Raw genomic sequence first — 20,837 nt, forward strand, 5'->3', positions numbered from 1 at the left:
GCAAAAAGAAAGGCTTCCATTGGTCTGTTTTTGGTGCGTGTTATCGACAACTTGTGTGTGGTCTGCTTTTTATTTTTTTTAATTATGGGTTAATTTCATTAGAAGTCTTAAATTATGACTCAAATTCTATATTAGTCTGAACTTTCAAAACTGTGTAATTAAGTCCTTTTGTCAGTCTAGTCTTTAATTTGAATATTAAATAGTACAATTAAAAACACTTTAATAAAATTATAAACATATGTGTACCTACTAAATTATTAACTTAAAATTAATGTATTAAAAAATAGCTTTCATAAATTTTATTGACAATATCCGAACTCACATTTAATGTGATATTTTAAAATTCATATTTGAGGATGTCTCTTGAAATTAACCTTTTTATTATTAAAAAAAACTTAAAACTAAAATGGGCCCGCCGGACTAACGGCGATATGGAATATCCGTTATATTTAACGTTGACGGCTTGGGTACGTGGATAATTCGAAGCCAAGACGGGGAACAAAAACAATTGTCGAAGTATGAGGATAAGGGGTGTGGGGTCCGTGGCGGGTCCAACACCAATGGTGGCCCCACATTCTTAAAATATGATAAGTTAGGTGACACGTGTGTAGCGTGCGAGAAGAGCGGTTTTAATTAAATTAGGGAATGTGATGAATTTCTCCTACAGTGCAAGGTTTTGAAGATTACACGTGGTGAGAAGGGAGTGAGTGAGCAGTACAAAGATTCTATTCGCTCGGCGTGAGTTTAGAATGATTATGGTAGTTACATGCACTAGGCGAAGAATGGCAGAGAGAAGAGTTAGTTTAATGACGAAATCAGGACCGCTTATCTCACATACAAGAAAATGAAAATCATGTGTCTCCAATTAAATGTATAATAATTAGTTTTTTCTTTAATAACAAAAATTATCATACTTTTAACTTTTTTTCCTTTTGATCCTTAGATGTTAATGTATTTTCGGACACAACCCTGTTAATTAATTAATTAAAATATTTATATGAATACATAAAATAATTTCTTTTTAAAAAAATCAAGAAATTATTAAAATTTACTTACTAAATATCATTAAAAATATTTACAAAATAATTATCAACAAACTTGGATTAATGTAAATAATTATTAAGATAAAAAATAAGTAATTATAGCAATAATATAAATATTATGATACTTATTATTATTTTATTACTAAATTTATAATGTGACACATTTATTGTAACACCCCTAACCTATATCCGTCGCTGGAACAGGGTTACATAGCATTACCAAAATTTACAGATCGAATAACAAACATTTCATATTATGTAGCAAACATATCTTAAATTATTCATAAAGTCCGTTATATGAGCCCTTGAGGCCTAAAATACACATTAGAAATAAGTCGGGACTAAACCAGGTACTCAAAAAAAAATTTTAGAAAACATCAAAAAAATTTCAAAGGTGCAGGGAACACACGCCCGTGTAGCGAGGTCGTGTGGTTCACACGGTCAAGAGACACACCGGTGTCTCAGACCGTGTGGGCATTCGAAATTGGGGCACACGGTCGTGTCCTAACCCATGTCCAAATTAGGGTGCTTACTGACTTGGGTCATACGGCCAAGCCACACGCCCATGTGCTAGGCCGTGTGAGCATACTGACTTGTAAAATTGAAGTGCGGGGTCACATGGCCAAGCCACACTCCTGTGTGCTAGCCCGTATGAATATTTTGAGCATTCTGTTTCTCAATGGTAAATATGTAAGAGACACACGGCCAATCCACACGCTCGTGTGCTAGGCCGTGTGTGAGATACATGCCCGTGTCTCTGCCCGTATGGATGAAAATAGGTCATTTCAAGGCTACATTTCTCACCCATTTTGATTTCAACCTAAACACAACACTTTAACACATCAATAAATCCCAAACCAGCAATCAAAACAAGCTAAAATCATGTTTTAAACATAACATAACATCATGTATACCCAAATACCTAAACTTACCTATTTAATCCACCTAACTTGTCTACTAAAGCTAACCACAAATTGAATACAATAAACATATATCATTCACACAAACATCACCAATATGTCTCATTTCCAACCTAACATCTATATATAAGTAAAATTATAATTATTAACATTTACACCAGACAAACTTAGATTAAATCCACACAAACCGTATTGAACGTACAAAAACTACTGGAATAGGCTAGATAGTGTGACTTGATGTGTTGATCCGATCTTCCGACCTCACGAAAAATCTACAAGACATTAAACCACACAAGTAAGCTTAATGAAGCTTAGTAAGTTTGATGGGTTAAACATAATTCTTACCGAGCCTACTATAACACATCAATTAAATAAATTCATTCAATGTAAACCCCCTACCAATCACAACTTCATTCAATGAATACACTTATTTCAAATCTTCCTAAATTGGAGAACGACTTACGGATAAGAGTACATCGTTTAAATGTAACACCCCTTACCCGAGACCGTTGCCGGAGTCGAGCACGAGGCATTACCTAACTTAACTTACTAGTTCGGAGCATAAAAAATTTCTTTTAAAATCAATTCACTCACGTTTATTCAATATGTCCCTAAAAAGGAATCTCGAGACCCTAAATCATGCAATAGAAACAGTTCGGGTCCAAACCGGGAACATTAATAATTTTTCGAATACTAAAACAAATCAAAGCAATTCATTTCACTATTCATAATAAAACTGTCCACCTACACAACAGTCACTAATTTAATTATAACTCAAGTTATGAAACTCGAAATTTAGATCTGTAAATTTTCCCTAAAACTAGACTCATATATCTTCTTACTATAAAATTTTCAGAATTTTTGGTTTAGCCAATTAGTACAGTTTATTCTTTAAAGTCTCCCCTGTTTCATTATTCGATAGCTCTGACCTCTCTTCACTAAAAATTAATTATCCCATTGTACAGAATTCGGATAACATTTTTGTTTATTTATATTGAAAATAAACTCACTAAGGAATCTAGAAATATAAATTATAACTTCCAATTATTTCTGTACAATTTTTAATGATTTTCTAAAGTTAGAACAGAGGATTTCAAAAACTATTCTGACCCTGTCTCACTAAAATTCAAATATCTAAAAATATACAACTCTTTTGCTTACTCTATTTCTTTCATGTGAAAATAGAGTGAAAATAGACTCATTAGGCTTTAATTTCATATCTCACTCAGATTATAATTAAATTTCCACCATTTTTGGTGATTTTTCAAAATCATGTCAATACTGCTGTCCAAAAACTGTTTTAGTAGAAAATGTTGATAACTAAGTTTATAACACCTTCACTTTCTTTCAGTTAAACCCTATACATGCCATATAAACCTTAAGATGCACAATAAAATTTACCGAAGTAATCTGGATAGTGTACCCTGATGTGTTGATCCGATCCACCGATTTTTCACATCAATCTACAAAGAACATTAATGACACAGGAGTAAGCTTATGTAAGCTTAGTAAGTTCATAGGCATAGAAAATAATTCTTACCGAACATCTTATAACAATTATACAATATATAATTTCACTAATTCTTCCTTTTCTTAATCAATTTAGGAAACGGTTACGGAATTGAGCACTTCATTTTAAAAATGCCATAGTATAACTATGGTATTGCACATAATCTCATATCACACACCGAAGCCATAGCCCAACCATGGTCTTACATGGAAGCATATATCACACCGATGCCATATCCCGGATATGGTCTTATACGGAAATCACACATCACATATCACATATTGCCATGGTCCAACCATGGTCTTTTCTGTCAATGCGTATGAGTCACTGAACGAAAGTACTCAATCCAATGTTCCACTAAATTAGAATTTTTATTCAAACATTTATATTTTCACAATTATCTCAGTTTAATAACATTCATATAAAATAACATACCATAGCATTCATGAAATTTCAAAGTATAATACAACATTTCCTGCCAACCACAATCTCAAACAATGAATTTACTCAATTGAGCTCAATATCAAATATCAACTTATACTCCAACATTTAGCTTCCATTGCACTTACAAATACTTGTCAAATTAAGGATCGTCTTACGGATTTGAGTACATCGTTTGCCCGGTGCCACGATTTGCTTGAATATTTTACAATGCTATAACTCAGTATGGTTTCCTTCATTGAAATACCATACCTACTTTTCACAACTCAGTATGGTTTTCTTCACTGAAACACCATACCTACTTTTCACAATTTTCCATGGATTCACCATGGGCTTATTGGTCAATTCATCATTGATTACAGAACGTATGTACTCAATCCTGCGTATCCCTTAATTTAAACTAACAATCTCATTTTTTTCTCATTTTTACCATAATCATAATTCAACAACAATATACGAATTGATACAATATATCATTCCCACATTAACAATTAATCATAAAAATTCAGCTGTATGAACTTACCTGGGCCAATTTGTAGGATTTGTAAAAGTTCAAAGACTATTTTGATACTTTCTTTTTTTCCGCGTTTATTTTCAGATTCCCGATATGATGAAAAATATGAAAAACCAGCTTGAAAACTCTCTCCTAAGGCGTTTTGGCTGAAGAAAAATGATGATATCTCTAGATTTTTCAATTTTGTCTTTATTTTATATGTTTAATTTGCAAAATTTCCAATTTTGCCCTTATTTCTCCTTATTTTCTTGCTGATTTTCTTGCCCAAACCATCCAGCCCATATACTTTAGGCCTAATTGCCTTTTAAATCCCTCCTTATTAGTCACTTAAACTATTTAATCACAATTTAACAAATTTTGTACTATTTTCAATTTAGCCCTTTTTAATTAATTGACTATCCAAACATTAAAATTTTCTAACGAAACTTTTATACTAACTCAATGACACTCCATAAATATTTATAAAAATATTTATGGCTCGACTTATGAATTTAAGGTCTCGATACCTCGTTTTAGACCCAATTTACCAATTAAATTCTTTTTAAATCACAAAATTCACTAAATCACAGAATTCACTAATTTAAAAATTCTTCTAAATTCACACTTGACCCATAATTATTAATTTATTAAATTTTCAAGCTTACTTGTCGGATTTAGTGATCCCAAATCACTGTTTTCGATACCACTAAAATTGGGCTGTTACATTTTCAGAAGCTCGAAAGCTGAACAGAAGCTCATGAGAGCTAAACAAAAACCTATAAGGGTTGAACGTAAGCTCGTAAGAGTTGAAAAAAACTCATAAGGGTTAAACAGAAGCTCGATAGAGCTGAACGGAAACTCATATGAGTTAAACAGAAGCTCGTGAGAGCTAAACGAAAAGTAAAAGTTCACAACAAATGCTAAACCTCGGTTACTTGGGTAATTTGCCAACATCTTCCTCCAATGTTGTCAATTCATCAAATGCTGAATGTACTCAAATCCCGCGTTCCATTTTATCCAAATATTAAATTCAAATTTATAACTTTAACAATAAATTATTTTCAACAATAGAATAAATACATAATACCATTTATCACATCAATTTAAGTATTAAAGTTTAATCGTTCGAACTCACCTGGGTTAAATTGTAATAATTGTAGAAGTTCAGGAACTATTCCGCTAATTTTTCTTTTTCACGAGTATCTACGAAATCTTGATATGAAGCAAAAAAATATGGAAACCAGCTCAAAGAGCTCCCCTATGGAGTTTTTGATAGAAAAATTGATGAAGAATTGCCTAGAAACCTTTTAATTTTCTAATTTATATGTTTAATTTCACTAAATTTACCATTTTGCCATTAATTCTCATTATTTTATTATTTTTTTCACACTTATGTCGCCTCAGCCATCTCTTTTAGGCTTATTTACTCTTTAAGTCCTCCCTTATTTACCATTTAAGCCATTTAATCACTATTTCTTATAACTCACAAGTTTTGCACCTTTTTCAATTTAGTCCTTTTTAATTAATTAGCTATCAAAACGTTAAAATTTTCTAACAGAACTTTAATACTACCTTAATAACACTCCGTAAATATTTATAAAAATATGTACAACTCGGTTTATAGAATCGAGGTCTTGATACCTTATTTTCTAAACCACTTGACCTAATAAATCCTTATAAAATACAAATTACTAGTTCAAAAATCTTTCTAAAACCACATTTGACTCGTAAATACTTAATAATAAAATTTACGAGCTTACTCACCGGATTTGGTGGCCTCAAACCACTATTTCCGACACCACTAAAATTAGGTTGTTACATTTATAGCACTTATAAAATTAAACTAATTTAAAACTTTAATTATATACTATTTTTAGTCTAATAGCTTTAATATTTATTTTTTATTCTCATTTCACTGTTATAATTACATTTAAATCCAACACATAATTAATCATAGACTTTAATCTCATCACTACAATAATCATCTTCATCATTACAGTGATTAATCATAGACTAAAGTTTTAGCTCTCTTAATTCTTTTTATCTTTCAATTGGTAACAAAATTAACATTGATTTTTTATCTTTCAATATGTCTATTAATGGGTTTTAAATTCATCAATCTCCATCTCATGCATGAAAACTACTTCATCATCTTTATCTCATTTGCAACAACATAATTTTCAAGTTTGAGATCAATACTGTCTAGAGAACCCAACAAACAATGGTTTGCAATGACTATAAGGTGGGTTGCATCGAGTGCATTTTAGATGTCCCTTTGCTGGTGATTTATTATTATACTTGAAAAAAAATAGATCTCAAATTAGAAGGTCTCTTTAAACAAACCCAGAAAAAAGTGGTTGGTAAGGTAAGATTAGCAATGGGTTTACTAATATCATCTACAAATCTAAAGTAAAGCTAGCCCCAAGGTCGTTATTCTTGTCTTCATCTCTAACCAGTGTAAGAAACAAGAAAAATAAAAGTATGATTGTGGGTTCTAATGGATGAAAAGAAAATTTTATAAGAGTTGGAGAGCTGCAAAGGGAAATCAAAGAGCTAGGCTAGATGAAGGGGATAGAAACCCAAAAAATTCTTTGATTTTTTGGGTTTTTCTTTCACTCATTTTTCTTTGTAATAATCAACACCGACAAACTCAAAAGGAAAAGATCAAATTTCGGAGATGGAATCATGGGCGTCATTGAACGCTTATTGGTTGGAGAAGATGCCGGTGAGCAATGGCATCAACAGTGGGAAAATACGACTAGGGCTTTTTTATTTTAGAGAAGAAGATTGAAGAGGATGAAGATATTTGTCTTTTTCTTTATTAATTATTAATTTTTTTATATTTTAAGAAATAATAAATATTGGGTAAATTAGCTTTTAGTCCCTATAGGTTAGACCTGATATGGGTTGGGCCACTTGTCCAAGCTTGAAGGTCCGTCTGAAAAATAGGAGGATCTAGGTAAAAATATAGGCTTAAAAAATGGACTTGTATAAAAAATAATACCTGTTTTCTAAACAAGTTGGGCCTTGAGTAAGGTTTTTTTGGCCCAAGCTTGGCCCGAACCAAATTTGCCTAAAAAAGTTTTTTGTTATTGATTATGAGTGATTAGCTTACTTCGGTAATCCCCAGCAACTATCGTTTCGGGTTCCTCGTCAATTAATTAGTCGTTACCCTAGCAGGATCTTTCGATCTTCCACTAATATAATGAGTAAACAAGAATTACTTATCTTCCGACCTCACAGTCCAGACTGGCTTGGGGTGAAGGTGTTCACATATAGACATTACCATTTTTGGGTTAATTCCCACATTGATGACTTTCCGAGGTTGTTAAGCCTGGGGTTTGTTTCACATTCTTCTTTTCCCAAACACTTGATCCATTGAGTAACCCTACAAAATTGTTAATAGATCATACCACCACTTGCCAATTCCCCTTAAAGGGATTAGTTCATTATGGTTTTCATAAACAATATAGAATCAATATAAAGAGAAAGCATGTTAATTAAATCGACAGTATAGAGTATATGAAAGAGCCTGATTGTATTGAGATTAATCACGAATCCACAAATTTTGAATACTTTCCACAATTCAGATATCTTGAGAACAACGAAAAACAACTGAAATAAATTTTAAAACCTAAAAATGAAAGAAAAACTAAACTAAATTTGCTAAAGAAAACCTAGGCTAAGTGAATAATGTCCATAACATGTGCCAAAGGAGCCTAATTATAGATTTTAGGTGGTTGTCGTCCTTAACCCTAAGTTAAATGATGTCCTTGAGCTTTAAGTTTAATTGTGCAGACCAAAACGCCCTTGCTTTGTATTTAGTTCTCGTCACAGAGTCGATGTCGTGACACACCAGGACCTGTGTCGCAACATGGCAGTCAATATACTTCTCTCAGGATATCTTTAAAGGTATGTCACGACACTCTCAGTATGTATTGTGACATCGAAGGCAATCTTGAGCTTTTTCTATTCTGCTCCCTATGTTACGACATCGAACATCCTGTGTGGTGACATAGCGGCCAATATAGATTTAGTATGTCATTTAAAGGTCTCCTGCATGTTCATAAAGTGCGTTAGCTCTCTTTTAGGCCTTATTTGGCCCCTAAGGTCAATAAAAGACTTAATTTGCACATTTTATTGAATATAAATAAAACTAAGAAAAATTAACTAAAATATAATGAAAATTCCTGTATTCAAGATCCTTAAATATGAAAACTAGTTTAATCTGGTACACCAAATTACGACATATCAAACTCCCCCACACTTAAGTCATTGCTTGTCCTCAAGCAACATAAAAAAAACAAGAAATAAAAGCGACAACCCTTGAGCAAATATCATACAAGTATTGACTTCAGAGCATATGACTTAGGCATTTCATGCTTCCTAACAACTTTAACATGATGAGTAGTTGACTTACTACTTTTGATCATAAACATTTAAGTTTAGTATGTTATAAAATATACAAGTATTAAGGGTCTCGCTTGTAGGAATTCATCAACAAATCATACAAGTACTTTGACTATCCGAGTAGAATACAAATAGTCCTTTATGTGATTGTTTAATGTAATCTCTATTCATGCATAAGGATATTTAAGTCATATAGGACTTTTCAGTTTGTAATATTCTAAAGCTTAGGACAGGTGTGAAACTCAAAAATAGTATGCATTAAAAGGATTACAAACACGAAAATAATTTGGCACATCGTATTGATCCCTATTCTTCTCCCTTAATGACCCTTACTCGCTCACAACCTTATTTCTCATTCTCTCACCTTCCTTGTCTCTCTCTATATAGGAAATCATAGCATGACATAGTAACTACGGCTAGCCTACAAGTTTGTGTGCACTAATGAATTAGTTTCTCTTTCTTTTGTGACTTTGTAACTTTCTTTTTCAGCTTATCTCACTCATGAATGCTTTGTATTTTTCGAGAACTTTTTCTACTTGTATTACTTTTGCTTTTTGGATTTTTCTTTTGTTTTTCACTTTCAGGTTAACCTATAGTTTCCCATATTATACTAAACTTTCCTATTTCACTATGTTTTTATAAACTCCATCGTGATGTATCTACTTAGCCTTCAATACGTATGGCCAGACATCTATAAAAAGTTTATAATGTTATCCATATATATGTCCCGAAAATATTCTAAATTAGTTTCATAAATAAAATCATTCTCATAGTATGGAGCATTATAAAAGTCGCAAATAATTTAAGGGGTTACTCTTATCTCTTTCCCTCGCACAAGTACCGATTCACACATATGACCTTCAGTGTTCCTTGAATTTTGGTCCTGTAATGATGCATAAAATTCTTGAACAACGTGGACCACAACACTATCTTTAGGGATTTTCTAGAAACGTTCTCACATATGATATCTGACTAAAGACTATATTTCCTTACACAAAATCATAGACAGATCAAATCCCCTCTCTTGGATAAAGGTTTTTCCTTGAAGTTTAATACAATATTTTTTAATTTTTGGGTTTGAAAATTTAGAGGGATTTAGAGCTGTCGACGGTTCTGGTTCATTAGTTTGTCTAACTTTTGTAGGTGGCATGATATCGAACGTCACAAACTAATGAACTAATCAAGCAGTTTATTTCAAGAGAACGATAAAAATTAAGATAGGAACCTTTAACCTTGTATGAGCCATTAGATTTCTTGTCACATTTTTGTTTTCTCGTCCTTCCTTGGAGTGGTTTCGTTCTTGCCCTAAGTAAGATTGAAAGAAATAAATTTTCCAAACAAATTAAAAAGAAAAAAGAGAAGAATGAATGTTAGGGTTTAAGGTATTTGGGAATATTTAAAAGATTAAAGGAGGTAAAGAGTATTTAAATAAGAGTTAATATGGTTTTAGGTTAAGAAATAAATGTTTTGGGAGTTTAAAATTGGGTAAATTAAGGGTTAGGTCACCGGGTTGCACGAATGGGTCAGGTTAACCCTACAGAAAAATTACAGCAATGTCTCGAGAACCCCTATGTCGCGACATCCCTAGCAGCTTATCGTTGTCTCGAAACAGCGGTTCTGTGTCACGACACATTTTTCAGTTTGGGAATTTGGGGAGACTATCATCCATGTCGCGACATAGGAGTGTGGTGTCACAACGTTGAGTTGGTTTCTTCAGTTGCTGCATTCTGCATAAAGTGTTGTAACACGAGGTTATCGTGTTGCGACACTACTCTGTGTCAGCCTAAATTTCATCTTTGAGGATGTCTCGTCTTTAATGAACATCTATCAAATAAAAGTTAACATCTAAACTCTACGGTTAGTTAAATATACAATAATTTACAACAATTAGACAATTGAAATATTTTAAAGTTTTACTGTCGGATTCATCCGTCAGTATCATCAGTTCATCGATAGATGATTCTTCTGTTCTGTCAGTATTAGTCTATCATCCATTGTGCCATTCCACCTGTGCCTGCTTGTCCATTTGCTTAAACCTGTTTATTCTTTTTGCATGCATAAAAGTAATCATGTCCTTTGACTCGAGAATGTTAGAAATAAATAATTTTTTGCATTGCTCCCCTAACTTCCTCCTATATTCCTTGCTTGTTTGATTACCACATTTAAACGTTTCAGTCTCACACAATTAATTTTCATAGTTAATTCATTTTTCTCAAAATTAATGGTAGATCTAGAAGTGACCAGGAAAGGTTTACCTAATGAGATCGATATCTTACGATCTTCTTTAAAGTAAAGCACCACAAAATCTGCTGGAATAATGAAACCGCGCACTTTGACTAACACATCCTCTAATACCCCTCTTGGATGAATTGAAGATTTGTCAACCAATTATAGTATTATATGCCTATTTTTAATATCCCCTAACCCGAGTTTTTCAAAAACATAAAGACATCAAATTAATATTAACTCCTAAGTCACATAGAGCTCTATTAAAATAAATACTCTCTACCTCTATGGAAATAGTAAAACTTCCCAAGTCTTTTAATTTTTGGGGGACCTGTCTTGATATAATAGCACTACATGAAGTGCTTATACTAACTTGTTCACCTACCTTAATTTTCCTACTCCTAGACATAATTTCCTTTAAAACTTGGCGTACTTAGAAACTTTCTCTATTAATTTAATTCGATTAAGGGCAGATTAACATTTAATGCTTTGAACAAGTTCAAGAAACTTACAAATTCTTCCTCATCCCGCTTTTGTTTTTCCTTTAATCTTGAAGGGAATGGGATTTTTACACCGGTAGAGTATTTAGTTACTTCTTTTCTGTTTTCGCTGCCGGTGTGGTTACCTCCTCTGGCTCTATTTCATCTTCAGCCTTTAGGGATATCTCTTAAGGATCGTCATTTTTCTTCACAATTATTTCATAAGTAGTGGCTTCTAAGCTACTCAGTACTTAGCCTGATCAAAGTACAATCCTTTTCACATGCTCTTTACCTTTCCTACATGGATTGTCTTCTGTATTGATGAGAATACCTGTGTTAATTTGTCTTTTGATTTCACCCATCATATCATCAATTGACTCATTTGATCCTCGAGTTTAGTTAATATTCTTATTGAATTGGTGTACTCAAACTACACCTGATTGACATTTATTCACATTTACCACATTTCTCCATCGATTCTATCCAGACGTTGACCATATGTAGTATGGTTACTTCAGTTGACCCTATCCTGAGGTTTTTGCAAATAAGGAGGTTAATAATTAGTATTTTTAGCTTGATTTAAATTTTTACCTCCTTATTGATTTCCTTCCTATCTCAGGTTTAGGTTATCCCTCCAGTCGGGATTATATGTATAGGAATAAGGGTTTCTACCCCTATTTTCGATGTAATTTTCATCCTCAGTAGGATTATTGAGATAGTGAAAGAGTGGTTTGTCTCCTTTATGCATAGATGGTGTAGAAGCAGATTTGATACGACTAAGTTTATCCACTATCTGTTGATACTCATCATCCTCTTGGATAGTTTTGACCATAGTAGGTTTCTGGCCATATGTGAAGCATTTAATCGGCCACTGATAGGAGTTTAATGTCATATTTTGAATAATTCTTATGCATCCTTATACATCATGTTCATAAGGGCTCCTAATTTTGCTCTGTCTAATCCAAATCGTGCGTTCTCATCCAACCTATTATAGAATACTTGCAGTCGCATCCACTTAGGAAATTTGTGGTGCGAGTATTTTGAATAACCACTTTGAAATATTCTTATACCTCATGAAAACTTTCTCCCTCCATCTGTCTAAAAATATTAATCTCTTTTCTTAGTTGAACTGCTTTGCTAATCGAGAAGAACTTCTATAAAAACTTTCCAGCAAGTTCATCCAATGTCATGATAGACCTTGGTGCTTACAAGTCTAACCAAGAAAATACATTATTAATCAAAGAGAAGGGAAACAATCGAAGATGAATAGCATCATCAGTGACCACGTTATAATTAAAAGTATCACAGAATTGGAAGAATCGTTTTAAATCTTGGGGTCCTCTGTCATCATGCCCCTAAATTGTAGGTTATTCTGGATCATCTAAATTATTGTTGGTTTGATCTCAAAATTATTAACTGTAATTGTCAGCCTTGCTTTACTTTCCTGAACCATGTCCAAACTTGGTAAGGTATGATCCTTTAAGGTTCTTTTGTTTCAAGCCATCTGTACGTTTGTGGGTAGTTTTGATGCTGGTGGGTTTCCTAAGGCTTTATCGTTAACGTCATTGAACTGTGGATTTTTACGTGGTACGTTAGTTGCAGCAAGTGGTGGTGGATCTTGCATTTACTTTTGTTACTACTACTGTAGATGATTTTTCGGATTATTCTTTCTGGATCTGTAATTGGTACAACAGGGGTGCCCTTACTACGAGTCATACACTAAACCCAGAAAAAGACAATTAGTAACGATAAATAAAATAAAATCGTATCTACAACTTAAAAATTTCCTAATTATTCTTTTACGTGCAAAAATTAAATTTAAACTAGTAACGTTGCCTCCCCGGCAACGACGTCAACAACTTGACCGCCTCCGGACATACTAACGTCCATAGTGTGAATACTGCAATAAAATAAAGACTACGAGGCAGTATCCGCAAGTATACGGGTCGAGTTGTAATATAGTTTTTACAACGGAGTAGTAAGTACTCTGAGGATTGTACCCAAGGGAGGTGAGTGTTAGATCAATTCTAACTTAAACACTAAAAGATCTAATTAGCAATTTAAATCAATTATAGTATAAAAACATGATAACATGGTTTTTAAGGTTTTATAATAATAACATAAAAGAAATGAACATTCAAGAGATAGAAAAGTAGAATGAATCAAATATTCATTATGGGTGATTAGCTTGCTTCGGTAATCTCTATCAACTGTCATTTTAGGTTCCTTGTCAATCAACTAGTCGTTACCTTAGCAGGATCTTCCGATCTTCCACTAACATAACGAGTCAGCAAGAAGTACTTATCTTCCGACTGCACAATCCAGACTAGCTTGGGGTGAAGGTGTTCACAGATAGACAATACCAATTTTAGGTTAATTCCCACATTGATGACTTCCCGTGTTACAGCATAGAGGCCAATATCAGTTAAGTATGCATTTTAAAGGTCTCCTACATGCTCACAAGGTGCGTTAGCTCTTCTTTAGGCCTCATTCGACCCCTAAGGTCAATAAAAGACTCAATTTGCACATTTTATTGAATATAAATATAACTAAGAAAACTTAACTAAAATATAATGGAAATGCTTGTATTCAAGCTCCTTAAATGCGAAAACTAGTTTAATCCGCTACACCAAATTACAACAAATCAAATACTTTCACTAATGAAATTCATTTGTTCTTCGGCTCTTTTACCTATCTTGCCAAGACACGAACAAACTCTTCTTCATAAGACAAATTCGATTCAACCTCTAATTCTTCAATCTGTACAACATGATCTAGATTTGATCTATATCTTCTCAACATAGATTCATGAAACACGTTATCAATCTTTGATAACTCAAGAGGTAGAGCCAACTTGTAAGCTACATGTCCTACTTTCTCTATAACTTCATAAGGTTCTACAAATCTTGGACTCAATTTCCCTTCTAGCCAAACCTGATGATCTTCTTCCAATGAGAGACTTTTAGAAATACTTTATCACCAATTTCAAAATAAATTTCTTTTCTTTTCTTTTCAAATCTACATATGCTTTGTGACGATCCCGAGCAGCATTTAAATGACTAAGAATAACAGAGACTTTTTCTTTAGTTTCACATACCAATTCAAAATCCATTAACTTTCTTTCACTGAGCTCTATCCAACAAGTAGGCGTTCTACACTTTCTATCATATAAAGCTTCAAACTGATACATTTTCAAACTAGTGAAAACTTTAGTTGTAAGCAAACTCAACCAAAAGCATATACCTTTCCCAATTCATTCCAAAATCAATTACACAATATCTCAACATATCCTCTAAGGATTACAGATGTCATCACTGAATTTTGCCCGGTTAGGGTTTTTGGGCCGGTTTGGTCTTGTATAGGCCCAATGATTGGGCCCATTAGGATTTAATTTTGGACTTATTTTAGCCTATTTTTAATTTTTGTTTTAAATATTAATAAAATAGTAATAATAAATTTTTTTTAAAAAAATAAAAATTACATTTTAGCCCCTAAACTTTTCAAAAATTACATTTTGACCCCTAATTTTTTTTCTAAATTTACATCTTAACCCCTAATATTTTGTAAATTACATTTGGGCCCCTAAACTTTCTAGAAATTACATTTTGACCCCATATTTTCCTATAATTGCACTTTACCCTAGAAATTTCGCATCTTCTGTAGTTTGGTCCTTCTAGACTTGTCAAATCGCGCAACCAGCAGGCCAGCTCCAGCAGCCTCCCTAGGCCATGATTGCTCCACTGCCACCTGAAAACAAAAAAGAAGAAGAAGACAAAATTGAAGGATTTAAAAGAAGAAAATGAGAGAAAGAGAGGGGGATTCGGTTTTGGGCAGCAAAGAAAAGAAAAAGAAAAATTTTTTAAGCAAAAATAGCAGCAAAAAGCCCACCGCCTTCGTCGATCTCGCGCCACCGTACCACCGCTGCATCACTACCATCCCAACACCTATCAAAGCAAGCAAGAAGTAAAAAAAAGAAAAAACAGCAAGGAAAAAAAGAAAAAAAAAATAAAAGAAAAAAAGAGAAGAAATGGGAGAAGGAGGAGCACCATTATGGCCGTCACACTGCTAGGAAGCAAGGTGTCGGCGATGGAAGCAATGGAAGGGGGCTGAACGGGGAAGAAAGACAGAAAGAAAAAAAAGAAAGAAAGAAGGGAAAAAAGAAAAAAAGAAAGGGGGAAGAAAGGGAAAAAAAGAGAAAAAAAACTAACAACCGGGTCAAACTGACCTGACCCGATCTAGCAACCCGACCCGCAACACCCAGCAGACCCACAACACCCAACAGGCCCAGTAGATTAGGCCCAAACAGCAGGCCTTTTAAAAAAAACTGCAACAAAAAAAGCAAGCAGCGGGCCATTCCAGCAAAAGCCTAGCAGGTCTCCAGGCCCAACAGCAGCTCCAGCAGGCTAGCTACAGCAGCCCCAGGCCCATTCCAGCAGCAGGCCAGCATCCGGCCCAGCGCCCAGCGGCCCAATCTGAAAAAAAAAGAAAAAACAAAAAAAGAGAAAACAAAAACAAAAACAAAAAGGCCCGAATTGTGTAACCCGTTGGATCAAGCCCATAACTTTGGGCTTTTGGTAATCTTTTTATCCTCGTTTTAAATTAGTCCGTATATTTAATTGTTGTTTCATTTCAATTTAATTAGTACTTTTAAATAGCATATTTAAAAATATTACCACATTTATTTTACTTGCATTTTTTAAATTAGAAAAAAAATATTTTAATGCATAAGGCAACGAATCGATTTAACATTAAATCGTTGATTTCATCGCTATATTGGGTGAATATTACCGGTTTGTGTTAAACACGATAAGCCCTTTTAAAAAAAAATTCTCATGTTTTAATAGAATCACGATTAAATATTAAATTGAAACGATTTAACACTAATTCGATGATTTCATCGCTATGTTGAGTGAATATCACCGGTTTTTATTAAATACAATACGTCCTTAAGAAAAAATCAAAAAATTCTCGTGTTTAAAAATTTTCGTGTTTTCAAAAAATGTTCGTGTTTAAAAATTTTTGTGTTTCAAAAATCCAAGTGTTTTCCAAAAAAATTTCCGTGATTAAAAATAATTCTCGTGTTTTCCAAAATTTCTGTGTTTAAAAAATTTTCATGTTTTCAAAAATTGTCGTGTTTTCAAAAATTTTCGTGTTTTCAACAATTCTCGCGTTTCACAAATTTTCGTATTTTAATTTTTTTTGTTTTTTAAAAAAATTCTCGTGTTTCAAAAATTGTCATGTTTTAAAAAAATTTCGTGTTTCTAAAATTTTCGTGTTTTAACAATTCTAGTGTTTTCAAAAATTCTCGTGTTTAAAAAACTTTCATTTTTTTTAAAAATTCCGTGCTTCAAAATTCTCGTGTTTTAAAAAAAATCCTCGTGTTTGAATCGGATCACGACTAAATATTAAATTAAACTCATATTTTTGAAAAATGAGACAATATGCGTTTCACGAGATACTAATTTTGGGCGTTGCAAGGGTGCTAATACCTTCCTTGCGCGTAACTGACACCCGAACTCTAATTTTCTCTAGATTTTAACGTAGACCTAAAATTACCTTTTTTTTAGAAAGTTTAAAAAATAAATTTTTCTTCTAAAAAGAGAATTTTGAAGGTGTCCGATTACACCTAGAAAAAGGATGGGTGGCGACTCCCTTTTTAAATAAAATTGAAACTCTGTTTTCAAATTCTCAATAATTACTTCGACTAGCGCCAGTGCCAAAAATTTTTAGGTCGCTACAGCTGGCGACTCCACTGGGGAGTTTTTCTTCGAGAGTCGAGTCTGATGTTAAACGCATGTTGTCAAAATTTTCAAAATTTCTTGTTCAAATTAATTTTTAATCGTGATAATTTAATTTTATTTTTTTAAAAAAATCATGCATTTGCATTCAGTTTTTAAATTAATAATTTTCTAATGTGTTTTATTTTTCTTTTTTTTTCAGCTCTAAGTTTTACGTTTTTTAGTTTGTTTTTTTAGTAAAAAATAAAAAAGAAAAAGGTTTGTGAGTTTCTCCCCACACACTGTGCACTTGCATTCTTGCATAACATGAGCTCTCTACCCAGGCTCCGTCTGTTTAAGTGGAAGTAAACACTACGCCTTCGTGAGTTAACTCGTCCCTCCGCACATGCTAGTAAATTACTTTCGAGTTACATATGACTTATGCTTTCGTGAGTTAACTTGTCCCTTTGCATAAGCATAAGTAAATGTAATCTCTCAAATTGAGCTCGTGAGCCTGTGATGGGTGATGACCGAGGCTCCATACTAACCTTAGTAGGTGACAGTATGGACAATTCGAGTACCTTTCTAAAACCAAAACCACATATAGTGAACCGTACGAGCCACCCAATTAGAGCCATGCCGAACCTCTGTCCGTTTGATAGTTACCAAAATAAGAACACGGGAGAAACGTCTCTTACCTTTTATTTCTTTTACATTTACACTCATTTGCAAATGAATTGAGTCTGTTTAATAAATTGGGCCGGATAGATTGTCTGATGGTATGTGGGGTAGGTTTCTTGTAAAACATGTTGGGGCAAAAAAAAAGAATGTGTGGTCTGTTCCTTCAAATTGCATGATTGAATAGTTTAATTTGTTAAATTTTCCATAGTCTTTATTGTTCTTTTTATATCTGTTGTGATCTCTAACCAAGGTTATTTGTTCTTCATTTTATTTTTTCATCATGCATCGTAGACATATCATTAGGAAGGTGTTGGTTAAAGATTGGTTGCCAAAAACGGGTTTCTGATGGAGGAGTCAATTACACGAGTAACCGAAAAAAATACTGTAGTCTGAGATTGGTCTTTGAGGACTCAAAAAGCGAAAGGGGACAGTTTAAAGGAAGGATACACCTCTGATCTTCCCAAGCGTGTGACTTCGAATGCTCGTCAGAACAATCTCAAAGACTTGACTGGGATTTGGAAGAAGTGGGACTCAGATACTAGAGGCATCTTCACTGAAAAGTACAGGGATATAGCTCACTTAATAGCAATCAATGTGAACGAGCAGTTGATTCAAGTCATGGTTCGATTCTGGGACCCAACCTATCAGTGTTTTACTTTCAATCAGGAAGAAATTATTTCGACCATAGAAGAGTATGCCACTTTGCTTCGCATTGACAATGTACAATTCAACAAGATATATGTGAAGGAGCCTAAACCAATGACCTTCAAGAAAAAGCTAATGAAGTTGACGGGTATGACTAATACATGGGCTGAAAAACCAGATGTTTTGAAAAGAGTAGATTTGTTTGCCTTGGCCGTTTACGGACTGGTCGTCTTCCCGAAGTTTCTTGGGCATATTGAAGTTGCGGTTGTGGATTTCTTCGAAAAGTTGAGGCAAAGAATCAACTCGGTCCCAACCATCCTGGCTGAGACTTTTAGATCTCTAAATGCTTGTAGGAGAAAAGGGGAAGGACGTTTTATCGGATGCGCTTAGTTACTGAATGTTTGGATCTTTAGCCACTTTTGGAAGGTGGAGCGCACGCCTTTCCACATGTTTTCAAAGACATTCGCTCCGTTGGAAGCACACCTTGAAAAAGATTGACAAAAGGATGTCACTGAACAACATTGGGTCTTAGTTTTTCAGAACCTCCGTGCCGAAGATATAACTTGGAGAGTACCTTGGATTCGTCCCTCTGTCTTGTTATACAAGTGTAGGAACCAAAACTGGGTGCCTTTACTAGGATTATGGGGAGGAGTTGGATATGGTCCATTGATGGTTCAAAGACAGTTCACTTCGCGACAGTTTGTACCAGTTACCGATGGATTGGCACGATCAGAGTTTTCCTTTATGTGTGAGGGTTACATGAAAAAGGTTCGAGATACTGCTAATTCTTGGAGGCAAATCTACCTAATGGAATTGGCTCTCTATGATGATACTATCACTGTAGACTATGATATATGGAGGCAACGACGAGTGAAGAGTCAAATAACCCCACCGATTGATGAAGCTTGCCGGAATCCGTTCTCAGAGAAAATCCTATCCGAGCTAGAAATTGCAAGACATGAATTTGAACGTGAAAAAGCCAAACTGTTGCGAGATATTAGTTCTCTCCAGGAGGAAAACTACCAGCTAAAGATTGATGTCCAAATTGAAAGTCCAAAAAGAAGTTGAAGTTACGAGAAAGGATTTAAGGGACCTTCATTTGGAAAATAAGAAATTAAGAGGCACTATAAGGAATAGTGGATTGGGCAAATCATCAGCAGAATAGAAGGAGAAACTAAGTAATATCAAAGGTGGGATGGAGTTTTGGAAAGCAAAAGCAAAGAAGGAGGAGGAAAGAGCTGCACGTGCTATGATAAAGTTAAGGAAGAAGAATGTTGAATACGAAATAGTGTCTGCAGAATTAATAGCTAGTCAGTCTGAGTGTGAAGAGCTAAAAAGAAGAATCTAAAATCTAAAAGTACACTGCAAACTCATCAGCAGCATTTGGATGACCTCTTGAGAGCTCTAGAAGAGAAAAATGGTCAGTATGATAGAGACATTCGTGCCTATGAAAGAGCCCTCCAAGAAAAGGACATGCATCTCAGCAATTTGATCAATGAAATTCGCAAGGCGGCTGCGCAGGTAGTGCAATTATCAGATGAAGCAGAAGTTCTCAGTTGCCAATACCCTCCTAGCCAAAGGTCAAGCATATCGGAGTTCCTAGAACGTATAAAGAAACAAGGCGATGTGGCTAAGAAGTTTGTGTAACTGTTAAAACTAAGATGGCAAAACTTTTTATAATGGACTCTTTTGATAAATAAAACGCCCAAATATGGGGCCATTTTGGAATCAACACCTATTTTTGCATATTTACGCATGATTAACATTCATTAGTTACTCATTCATTTATTCATTGCATGCTCATATCACCCTAATCATTTGCTAAAGTTAAAACCGTCTAATCCACAGTTGCTACATTACGAGTCTGGAATCACGTCACTCTTATAGGATGCGCTTAAGAGCTAGAGCTATGGATGCCGAACTCAATGAAAGGATAGAAAGGATGGAAAGGACCCAAAAAGAGTTGCAGGAGCAACGGGCCAAGTCGCAGCAAGAGGTAAGAGATTTAATGGTGAGGTCTCGAGAAGAATCACTCGAGCAAAGGGATCAAATGACCAAAATGATGGAAATGATGACGGCCTTGGTCAAAGGAAAGGGACCTATGCAGAGTCCTGATATCGTAAAGGCACCTCAGGCAAGAGCTATTCAACATTCGCTTTATCCCTCGAGATTCACTCCACCTCATGTCCATGCAATGCAAAGATTATATCCCCAAAGGGAACCTATAGTCCTGGAACAACATCCTACTCCATCTGCTTATCTAGGACAATGA

The 20,837-nt window shown here is 34.2% G+C and overlaps 1 non-coding gene across 1 annotated transcript; it reads left to right on the forward strand.

Moving 5' to 3' along the window:
• The first annotated feature begins 12,543 nt into the window (after positions 1-12,543).
• LOC121215828 (small nucleolar RNA R71) lies at positions 12,544-12,648 on the forward strand. The gene has a single exon (XR_005911799.1). It is a non-coding gene; the product is annotated as a small nucleolar RNA R71 (small nucleolar RNA).
• Positions 12,649-20,837: the final 8,189 nt, after the last annotated feature.

Source organism: Gossypium hirsutum, chromosome D03 (genome assembly GCF_007990345.1).
Source record: "Gossypium hirsutum isolate 1008001.06 chromosome D03, Gossypium_hirsutum_v2.1, whole genome shotgun sequence".
NCBI lineage: Eukaryota > Viridiplantae > Streptophyta > Magnoliopsida > Malvales > Malvaceae > Gossypium > Gossypium hirsutum.